Genomic DNA, 12,241 nt, shown 5'->3' with positions numbered 1-12,241 from the left:
TTGTCACATTACACTCCCAAATGGAATGGGTAGAAGAGAAGGTTTTTGGCTTGTTATAGAGTGTCGGGAATCCAAGATCTTTTTGGTTTTATTTTTATTTATTTACAATCCTATTCGTTATGATTTATTTAGAACGTTTCATAGGAGAAATTACTTATTTGGGCATAGCATGCCTTTTTAAAATTCCATTTATATACAAGTTCACATACCTCACGGGAGAAATCACTCACACTCGGCCGAAGGTGTATTTTTAGTGAATCACTCGAGAGCGGCGTGGAACTTATCCCTACCATAGGCTTGCCAAGCAATCAATCCTCCTCCTTTTTAACTTGTTACCTTTGTAAATATCAAGAGGGCTTTTTGGGTAAAGGCTTGGGCTAAAGGTGGGTAGTTGGGTTAGTGGTTAGTAGAAAAGGGCGAAAAGCGTAAAAAGCGTCGGTTTTCGTAAAAAATTTTGTTTCAGTGACTTTTTATTCTTAATAAAGTATTTCTTCAAACAAGCTTTTGTTTTAAGAGCTTTGTTTGTTTATTTCTAACTTCATCATTTTTTTTTCAGTCACACGAAAACCGAGCTTGTTACTAAAATAAAGGGTAAAAATAAAAAGGGTTTTGGTGGGTAAAAGGGTTTTAGGGTAAAGAAATGAAAGGTTTAGGCTCAAAGGGGTTAACTAGGGGGAGTTTTTTGGGTAGGTAAAAAGAAAAATAAAAATAATGGTTTTGAAAGAAAAAGGGTTAGTCCTAACGCCTCCATCATTTACTTACTTGGGTTTAAGTTGGTAAGGACCGGGAATGAATCGTCGTGGCAAGTTCTAGAGTCGTAAGAACCAAGTGGCTATTCACACAAGAAATGAAAAATGAGCATTTAGTCTAAAGATGTGTATTTGTATGCTCAATAAAGGCTCAAAACTCACTTTTTATGGGAATGGGTTTTTCTATGTGATCAAGTATATATATGATCAAGTATATATAATCGAATTTTAACTAAGCTTGTCATGCCGTTTCATAATTTTCTTATGTTAGTTCTTTTTATCACAACGCTATCGGTTGTAAATTTGTAAAAATATAACCTTATTAATCTTAGAATTCCCAACTTAAACTTTAGACAAGTAAAAAATGAATTTTTTTTTTAAAAAAAAAATTTGGGGTGATTAGCGGTTCCAATAGAGTTTTGTGTAAGGCTTGTTATTTGGACTTGCAAAATTTCAAAGTTTTAACATCCCCCCCTCACTTAAATTACACATTGTCCTCAATGTGTCCCAAAAATAAATTTTTAGGTTGATTGAATGTGTAACATGGTGTTTAAAAGCAAAAATTTATGTTACTGGCAGCCTGGACACGGCCCCGTGTCCGTTGGACACAACCTCGTGGTGAACTGCCAGTAATGAGAACTTACAGAAGGTGGACACGGGGGCGTGTTGGCTAGACACGACCCTGTGTTTGGCAAAAATCAGCAGGAAAGTAACAAAACAGCAGGTCTGGGAGGTGAGCACGGGGGCGTGTCGGCTGGACACGTCCCCGTGTGGACAGTCTGTAAGCCTGAAAAATAAGTTCCTTCCTCCGGTTTTTTCCATCCTGGCCTTATGAGTGCTAAGGCTTAGCACTCTAAGCCTCGGTTTGTACCTGTTTCATCACTAAATACCACACCAAGCAACACAAACATCCTACATTACCATAGTTAATTGTTCCAAGCATAAAGTAAAAGAAAAATAAAGCGGAAAATAAAGGTAGTCAAGGAAAGTAAATTGTTCAACACTTGGCACGTAGGCCACAAACTGTTCGATAGATAAAGGGACTTCAACCTGTGGGCTCGCCATCAACCCGCTCCTGCTCCTTCAACCCCCTAGTCCATGTGCTCGTCGCTGTCATCACCTCCATCCCCCTGTCCTGCCATATACTCCCGGATGCTGCTGATATCGTCTTGTATATCGTTGATGTTTCATTCGATAGCTCCGACCCGGTGGTATGTATTGTTGGCAAGGTTGTAGGTGTTCCTGGTACACATGAGGTTTTCCTGCAAAAGATCATGTAAGCTTTGAAAGTTAGGAAAACCGCCTCCTTGTGAGGAGGATTGACCCGAATCACCATGGGTTTGATACTGGTAGTGAGGAGGTGGTGCGTGAAGAACTAGGGCCTCCTGCGGGTTCCATGCATAGCCTTGCGTCCTTTGGAAGCTCACTGACCCGTCTTCCGCCTCATAAAGTAAGTTCATGGCTCGGCAAATGTGATAGTCAACTCGTCCCGACCATGGGCTTCTTTCAAAGGACCTAGGGATGCGCGTGAAGTGTTTGAAGAGGCGGTACACCCATCCTCCAAAGAAGATAGGTGTTGGAGCACGAGCAAGGCGGTTGAGATGCATGTTTCGTAACAGGAGATATGGAACATCGAGAGGCTTCCGGTTGTGGATACAGTGAAGGACAACCAAATCTTTCAACCCTACAACGCCACTACTGTCGTGACGTTGGTTAAGAGAGCAGGCGAGGAGCCTGTGAATGTAGCGATACAGCGGATCCCTCAGCTTAGTACTCTTGGTGCTGCTAGGGTTGTAGATTCCTTCACCGATTTGGGCCCATGCGGCTTGACGTTCATTTTCATCCAAATCTCGTAATCCCCGGGTATTTTCCTCATTTCCCGATTCCTCTTCCCCGTACAGTCCCACTATAGCTCCAAACTGTGCCATAGCGATCGAGTACCTCGTCCCGCCACACCGAAATGCAACCCCTTCATTGTCGAACGGGTCACACCTTGAAGTGAAGGTAAAAGTACTATAGAACTCCATGGTGCATTGATGCACCGACCGAAGCCGAGTGTTTAATGCAACCCCTAGTGGTCCCGTAACGATGTTGTTGAATCGGTCCAGCTGGTTTACCAAGGTTAACAGGTCCGTGCATGCTCGTCTGGGGTACTCCTCGGGCCTTGTTTGAAGTAACTCGTATCCCTAGCATCGAGCTCACTTGTATTGAACCTTGTGAACTTTGCCATCTGAAAAAATATACACCAAAAGTTAGCACGAAACAGTGAGATTCTGAAAGAAACTGCAAACAGTGGGCTGGACACGGCCCCGTGTTCAGCGGGCATGACCCCGTGTCCAGACGTCTGTAACCCAAAAACTTCATTTTTCGTCCCGGTCCCGGAAATCTGAAAATTTTTGGCCAAGTAGGTGCGGTTTCCTCCGAAAATGAAACCCCAAGTGCCGTTTTTCCCAAAACAACCCGTTTACCCCTTCAATTTCATCTTTTTCGGTTCAAAAATAAGGGTTTGAGGTTTTAGTGAGAAATCGGGCAAATCTATCAACAATTCAAGTGTACTTACTTCCCATTATACTAATCTAAACTAATACTAATAGATTATATCAAAAATTTGGAGTTCGATTCGGATGAACTTGAAGAACCCTAGATTTTTCCCCAAATTTTTGATGTTTAACTACATGCAAGTAACTAATCTAACTACTAATGATGATAGAATCATACCTTGATGTTGTTAAACGTGGAGGTAACGTCGGAAATCTGCGGAAAATCGCCTTGAACCAGAGCGTTTTCGGCAAAACGGGGCGTGTGGAATGAGGTAACTGTTATGAAATGAGGGTTTTATCCCGACAGTTGCGTCGACACGGCCCCGTTTCCAGCGCACACGGCCTCGTGCCGAGCAAAAGTTTGAATTTTTTTTTGTGCTCGTGTGAGTGCCCATTTTTCCGAAGACATGGTTAGAAGACTTACCGGTTTCGATGTATACTCGCTTGTTTGTAACATATCGGGTATGATGTGGGTGCTTTTCATTCATTAACCGTTTGAAGCGAGATCTCCTCCTCTTCATCCTCAATGGATCCTCGGTAGAGTTTTAGCTGTTGGCCATTGACTTTAAATGGAATACCATTTCGAGCTTTAATTTCTACTGCACCGTGAGGAAAAACATGGGTGACGGAAAAAGGTCCTGACCACCTAGATTTTAGTTTACCAGGGAATAATCGAAGTCGTGAATTAAACAACAGAACTTGGTCTCCTACCCGAAATTCATTAGGCTTAATATATTTATCGTGTAAATTTTTCATTCTTTCCTTATAAATTTCGGAGTTAGAGTATGCATAATTCCTTAATTCGTCTAATTCATTCATTTGACAGAATCGATTTTTACCTGCAGTTTCTAAGTCTAAGTTTACGCTTTTTATTGCCCAGTAGGCCCTGTGAGCTATTTCTACTGGCAAGTGACAACTTTTTCCATAGACAAGCTTATATGGGGTTGTGCCTATAGTGGTTTTATAAGCAGTTCGAAAAGCCCATAAAGCAACATCTAATTTATCAGCCCATTCCTTTTTATTTAACCCTACGGTTTTTTCAAGTATTCGTTTTAAACCTCGGTTAGTCACTTCGGCTTGTCCATTTGTTTGAGGGTGATATGCTGTTGAGACCCGGTGATAGACCCCATATCTTGTTAAGATTTTTTCGAGTTGATGATTGCAAAAATGGGTACCCCTATCACTTATCAAAGCTTTTGGTGTTCCAAAACGAGAGAATAATGTTTTCAGAAATTTTACCACTACTCTTCCATCGTTTGTTGGAAGAGCTTCGGCCTCTACCCATTTAGACAAGTAATTGACTGCCACAAGTATATATTTGTTTCCTTTTGACGGTGGGAAGGGTCCCATGAAATCGAGTCCCCACACATCAAAGATTTCACAAACGAGAATGCCGTTTTGAGGCATTTCGTTTTTGGAAGAAATATTACCTGATCTTTGGCAAGCATCACATGTCTTTATAAGATCTTGTGCATCTTTGTAAATGGTTGGCCAATAAAATCCTGAATCAAAAACCTTTCGTGCGGTACTAGCGGCACCATGATGTCCTCCGTATGGACCTTCATGACAATGACGGAGAATTCTTCATGCTTCATTACCATGGACACACTTTCGGATGAGTTGGTCGGCACACATTTTGAAAAGATGAGGGTCTTCCCAAAAGAAATGCTTTACATCAGCAAAGAATTTCTTTCTTTGATGATGCGGCCATCCTTTGGTGACTATACCGCTAGCTAAATAATTTGCATAGTCGGCATACCATGGTTCTTGTCTGCTCTCCATCATTTCCAAGGATTCTGTGGGAAATTTTTCGTTGATCTGCTCATCCCTTGTTGCCTCCAAAGCAGGGTCTTCTAGGCGTGAAAGATGATCTGCAGCAGTGTTTTCTGCTCCTCTTTTGTCTTTGATTTCAATGTCGAACTCTTGGAGGAGTAGAATCCATCTGATCAAATGGGGTTTCGCGTCTTGTTTCTTGAAGAGGTATCGGATAGCTGCATGATCTGTATAGACTACAGTTTTAGAAAGAACAAAGTAAGAACATAATTTATCAAAAGCAAATACCACAGCTAGTAACACTTTTTCTGTAGTTGTGTAATTTTCTTGTGCATCGTTAAGCGTTTTACTAGCATAATAAATTGGGTGGAAATGCTTTTCCTTTCTTTGTTCCAAGACTGCTCCAACAGCAAAGTTACTTGCATCACACATGATTTCGAAAGGAAATTTCCAATCAGGCGCTATCATGATAGGTGCATTGACTAGCATTTCCTTGAGGGTTAGAAATGCTTGATTGCAATCCTTGTCAAAGATGAAAGGTGCATCTTTTTCAAGTAATTTTGTTAGAGGTCTTGAAATTTTTGAAAAGTCCTTGATAAACCTTCTATAAAATCCGGCATGCCCTAAGAAGCTTCTGATTGCTCTAACGGAGGATGGTGGAGGTAATCGAGAAATAGTTTCTATTTTTGCTCGATCAACTTCCATACCTTCGCTTGAGATTTTATGACCGAGTACTATTCCCTCTGTTACCATGAAATGGCATTTTTCCCAGTTAAGGGCGAGGTTAGTTTCCTCACATCGGGATAGCATTCGTTCAAGGTTATCAAGGCATTGGTCATATGAGTCTCCAAAGATAGAAAAGTCGTCCATGAAGACTTCCATTGTCTTTTCTATCATGTCATGGAAAATGGCTACCATACAACGCTGGAATGTTGCAGGTGCATTACATAGACCGAATGGCATGCGTCGATAGGCGAAAGTTCCGTAGGGGCATGTGAAAGTCGTCTTTTCTTGGTCTTCAGGTGCTATCGGGTTTTGAAAGTAACCTGAAAAACCATCCAAGAAACAGTAAAATTTATGACCGGATAGTCGTTCTAACATTTGATCAATGAAGGGCAAAAGAAAGTGGTCTTTCCTTGTTGCTTCATTTAATCGTCTATAGTCTATACAAACTCTCCATCCTGTGACGGTTCTTGTCGGTATTAATTCATTTTTTTCATTAGTTATTACCGTCATACCTCCTTTCTTTGGGACTACTTGGACGGGACTTACCCATGGACTATCGGAGATAGGATAGATTAGTCCGGCGTCAAGTAACTTGATGACTTCATTTTTAACCACTTCTTGCACATTGGGATTTACTCTTCGTTGTGGTTGTATCACTGTTTTGTTGTCATCATTCATTAAAATTTTGTGCGTGCACATGGAAGGACTTATTCCTTTAATATCTACAAGCTTCCAAGCAATCGCATTTTTTGTGTTTTTTAAGAAGATTAACTAGTTTTTCTTTTTCTACGCTACTTAACTTAGATGAAATAATTACAGGTAAATTACCACCTTTGTCTAGAAAAGCATATTCCAAACCTTTAGGGAGTTCTTTGAGCTCAATGGATGGGTCTTTAGAAGACACCTTATTTTGTGGCTCATCTAGATCAAGAACCTTAAAAGTTTGTTCTATGGCGACCTCTTCTTGAACAAAGTGGTCATCTTCTTCAGTTGTATCGGGTAGCTCATCTCCATCTTCAATTAGGGGGTCATTATTGCCAAAAGGATATTTCATTGAACGCTCAAGATCTATGCTCCTTTTGAATGCCCCTAATTGAAGAGGTAGATTGTTAAATTTCCGTTTTTTCAAAGCTTCATGAGTTTTCACAAAAGGTTTTCCCAAGACTAGAGGAGCGTCATCGAGGATGACAAAGTCGGTTGGAATAACCATTTGACTTGTTTGAACCAAGACATCCTCAACTACACTGATTGATTTTATTACCTTCCGATTGGATAGAAAAATGGGTATTTGAAGTGGAGCGAAATCACTAATACTTAATTTTTCAAAAATGTAGTTAGGCATTATGTTAACACAAAGATCTTTATCAATGGTGACATTACTAATAAAGGAATTTTGAAAGAAACATGGAACCGGTGTAATGTTAATTTCAAAAGGATCTTCTTTTATTAGTGAGGTTTGATCATTAGTTAACTTAACACTTACCATGTCTTCAATTTTAGTATTAGTGTTTAGCTCTTTTAAAAACTTAGCATGAGGGGTTACTAAACAATGATTTTCAAAAGAAGGTGACAAGAGATTAATTTCTTCAAAATTAGACTCTTCTTGTAATTTAGCATTATCGACCTCACCCCTTTCGTTGTTTAACTCATGTGTCGGTTTTTCACTTATTTGTTCTTCCATTTTTACATTTTCAACTATCGTTTCTTTTAATTCTTCTCTTGCGCGGGACTCCTCTTCCCTTGCGCGAGATTCTTTTATGCATCGTTCGATAGTTTTAATGTGTTCTAATATCCTATTGGTCACTTCGGTGATAGAGAAAGGATCAGGATTCTCAAAGCTTGAATCCGGTTGTTCGATCCTTGGTTCCTCATGGTACTCATATGAAGTAGATGGTTCACACCATTGTCCTTCATTGTAAGTATATGATGGATAAGGGTCGAAACTTTGTTCTTCATAGTACTCATATGAGGTGGGTTGTTCACGCCATGGTTCCTCATAATAAGTGTATGAAGGTGGTGGCTCATATCTTGACTCTTCAAAGCATGAGTATGAAGGCTCATACCTTGGTTCATCAAAATATAAGTATGAGGGAGGAGGTTCATACCTTTGGTCTTCATAGGATGTGTAAGAAGTTGATGGCTCGTACCTTGGCTCCTCATAATAGTTGTATGAAGCGGATGGTTGAAACAAGTTTACAATATTGCACCGAGTGCGGTTTACCCCAATTAGTGCAATAGTCTCTCATATAATCATCCTCCTCATAAGTGTAGTTGTAACCTCCTGAGTATTGATCCATAAGAATCACTCAGCAGACCACAACTGAGTCTCGGGACCAGAAAACAAAAACAAAGACAGAAACAGAAGGCTGGACACGACCCCGTGTTGGGTGAACATGGCCCCGTGTTCAGGATCTGTATCTGGGCGTTTTAATTAAAGTTACTGGTCACGTTGGACACGGGGGCGTGTTCAATGAGCACGGCCCCGTGTTCAGACTCTGTATCTGGGTATCTAACTAAAAATATGCAGCACGGGGGCGTGTTCAGTGAGCACGACCCCGTGTTCAGGCTACTGTAAATGCAAACTAAACTAAAATGCAAAAAAATGTGCGCGCGTTTTAAAAAGGTTTTGAAAAACTGATTAGGACGTCGATTTTAAGCTTTCTTAAAATCCTTGTGTCCCCGGCAACGATGCCAAAAACTTGATGCGTGTCAGTGTATATATGATTTAGATGTATATTTAAGCCCTTTTTACACATTTAGCCAAGTTTTAAATTTATAAAACACGATATTTACTAACACTAAACACACATATGGGCAAGTGCACCCATCGTGGACGTAGTATAGCGTTGGTAAGATACCGAGGTCGTCCAAGGACACAAGAGCTTTTAGTACCGGTTTATCCTCAACGTCTAACCAAATCAAAATGTTAGAAAAGATTTTTAAACTAAGAAAATAAAAACTAACTAAATGCTGAAAATAAAATAAAAATAAAAACAGATAGACAAGATGAATCACTTGGATCCGACTCGTGTATTAGTATAACCTTTGATTATTTTCGCACTTTTGCACTTGTTTAAGAGATTATCTTAGTTATTGTAGTAGGCCCCTCTTTTGAAGGCGACGTTACTCTCAACCCAGTAGTTTGAGTCAGCAAGGATACAATCCTAAAGGGTTGGATTATTGAAAGATAATGAATTAAGTTATTAATGCAAATTATGGTAGGCCCCTCTTTTGGAGGTGACGTTACCCTCGACTGAGTAGTCTGAGTCAGCAGGGATACAGCCTTAAATAGCCGGGTTATAGTATTAATAGTAGTTAACTTATGAGGGGGTCAAAGAGTTTGGATCCCCGCCATCCAATACCTATGGGCATTGAAGGAGATCCTACTAAATTTGACCCAGGTCCCTTGCAGGACCTCTAAACGCTGAACAAGGGCAAGACCCTTACCAAACCGTTCCCTTAACCCGCCGACCAGGTAGCCAACATACCTCCATATAGACCGTGGAGATATGAGTGGTGAAAATCTTTTATTTTATATAGACAGTAAAATAATGCCAAGACACCACGGACAAACCATAAGGAAAGATCACCTTCAACATAAGCAACTAGTTATTAAAGTCATTAATACAAAACCAAATAAAAAGTGCAAAAGATTAAAAATAAAAAAATATTATACTAAACACTTGTCTTCACCAAGTGATGTAAGAGACTTAGGCAAACATGGCCTTGATTGTCAAGAATTCTTACGATCAATCTTGGATTCCGAGACGACTCACACACTCTATGATGGATAATGGATGATGGTGGTGGATGATGGTGTTGTGATGGTGGTGGGTGGTGGATGAAGTGTGAGAGAGGTGGTGTGCCAAGGGATGAGTTGCAATGAAACCAATCACTCCTATTTATAGGCTGAACAGAAGGCTGGGCACGGCCCCGTGTCCGCTGGACACGGCCCCGTGCCTGTCTGACACTCTCTCTCTTCATTAATTGTAATTCGCAATTACAATTAATGCGCCTGCTGTACTTTCGCCACGCCCCCGTGTTCACTGGGCACGACCCCGTTGTGGTTTGTCTTTTCTGCTGCTTCTTGGGCACGACCCCGTGCTGGCTGAGCACGGGGCGTGTTCAGTCTTCTGCCTTCTCTATTTTGCTTGGGAGGATGCTGTTGAGGGGTCGGGCAATCCATTTATGTTCCTTTTCTTATATTTATGTTAGATTTAGCTGTCTTTTTGCTTCTTTTGTGAATTTGAGCTCATTTAATCCTGAAAATACAAAAGGAAGACAAAAACACTCTTTTTCCAACATTAGTACTTAAAAAGGGTTAGTTTTATGCCTCATTTGATGTAATTTATATGTTGCATTTTACACACATCAAAGTGCAAATGTGGGATTTAAAACAAAATGTTTTATTTACAGGGACTGGAAAAGTAGTCAGTTGAAACTAGGCGTTGGAACAATAGTTGTTTGAAAAAAGAGTCTTTTTAACAGTAACCGTTTGGAAAAAAAAAAAGAAATAATCGTTGGAAAAAATATTCGTTAGAAAAACTAAATATTATTTTATCATTTAATCATTTTTATTTAAAAGAGTTAATTACATAGTTAGTCCCTGTGGTTTGCACAAAATAACATACTTAGGTACTAATAGTTTAAAATCACCATCTAGGGTATTAACTTTTCATTTTGTAACATTTGGAAGCATTAACTTCTAGGGTATTAACATAGTTAGTCCATGTGGTTTGCACAAAATAACATACTTAGGTACTAATAGTTTAACAAACAATTAACGTTAATACCTCCAAACGTTACAAAATGAAAAATTAATACGCTAGAAGGTGATTTTAAACTATTAGTACCTAAGTATATTACTTAGTACAAACTATAGGGACTAACTATGTAATTAACTCTATTTAAAACTAATAAATAAATAAATAAATAATAAAAACTTAAATAAAAGTAATTTAACACAAAAGTTTAAATAATAAATGGTTAACCAAAGTTTCATGTCTATTTAAAAATAATAAATAAATAAATAATAAAAACTCAAATAAAAATAATTTAATACAAAAGTTTAAATAATAAAGGGTTAACAAAAGTTTCATGTCTAAATGGGTCTTAGGGGGAAGGGGCACCCAAGGGTTGTACCTTTGTTCTGACCAATCACAATCCACCATTTAAATTCGTTACAAACTACTCTTACATCAAAAAATACTGGCGTTGCCCTACACTTGTCATAAACTTTTTTTAATCTAAAGATGCTTGTAAAAAATTGAATTAATTTATTTTATAAAATAAAAATAGAATTATATGGTTGATAATTGTTTTTTTTTAAGGAATAACTTAAAGAACCATTATGGTCATTTTAGAAACTTAAAAGCTTTAAGTTTTAACTTATATATTACAAGATTTCTTAAACTCTAGGGGGCTAAGTTGCATCAACCTAAAAGTTGGTTTTAAAGAAACAAACATCACACCTTTTATCCTTTTTCCGGTTGATCTAATTCCAGTGAACCGGTTCTCCGGTGATCGATTTAAAACGGTTTTCAGTTTCCATTTGACGGGTTTTTAACTTATATTGATCGTTCAACGGTCGCAAAGACCATCGAAACACACAACATGCATACGGGTTCCTCCGTGGGGGTGGCGGTGGTGTTCTGACACGAGATCAAAGCAGCAGGGCTTACTCGTGAGGGTGCCCCGCCCCCTCTTAATCAGACTCAAAAGGTGTTTAGAGCTGGAAACGGCTTATGTTCTTTGTAGAGATAACATGTCGTCGTCTCTATAAGTTAAACTTTATTTTTTAGTTTTTTTTTTAAATTTTCATATATATTGATCATTAATAAAATAAAATAAAATATTTAAAGTTTCTAATTCAACAAAATAGATAATAAAAAAAGCACAAAAAATTATTTTCAACTTATAGAGAGGATATGTCGTCCCTATAAGGTAACCTATAGAAACGACATGTCGTCTCTTAAGGGTGATCTATAGAGAGGACCTGTATTGTCCCTATAGGGGTTTTTTCTGGTAGTGATGTCCGAATAAACTTTTAAGTGACGTGCACAAAAGAAAGCAAAAGCAGGTAGGTACAAACTGCCCATCGAACATATAAAGAAGAATTAAATGTCATTTTAGTCACTGTGGTTTGGGTCATTTTGGCAGTTTAGTCCAAATGTTTCATTTTTCGCTTGTGGGTCCAAAAAGGTTTCACCGTTGCCATTTTAGTCCACTGGGTTAACTTCATACATTATTTCTATTAACGAGAAGGGCAATTGGTGATTTTATAAGGTCGAATTGCTCTTCTAGTTAACAGAATTACATATAAAATGACCGAATTGTCCTTCTCGTTAACAGAAAAAAATGGATGAAATTAACCCAATGGACTAAAATGGGAACGATGAAACTTTTTTGGACCCACAAACGAAAAATGAAACCTTTAGACTAAACTAGTAAAAT

The sequence above is a fragment of the Helianthus annuus genome, chromosome 11 (assembly GCF_002127325.2).
Source record: "Helianthus annuus cultivar XRQ/B chromosome 11, HanXRQr2.0-SUNRISE, whole genome shotgun sequence".
NCBI classification, from domain to species: Eukaryota; Viridiplantae; Streptophyta; class Magnoliopsida; order Asterales; family Asteraceae; genus Helianthus; species Helianthus annuus.
This window is presented reverse-complemented; position numbering follows the sequence as displayed.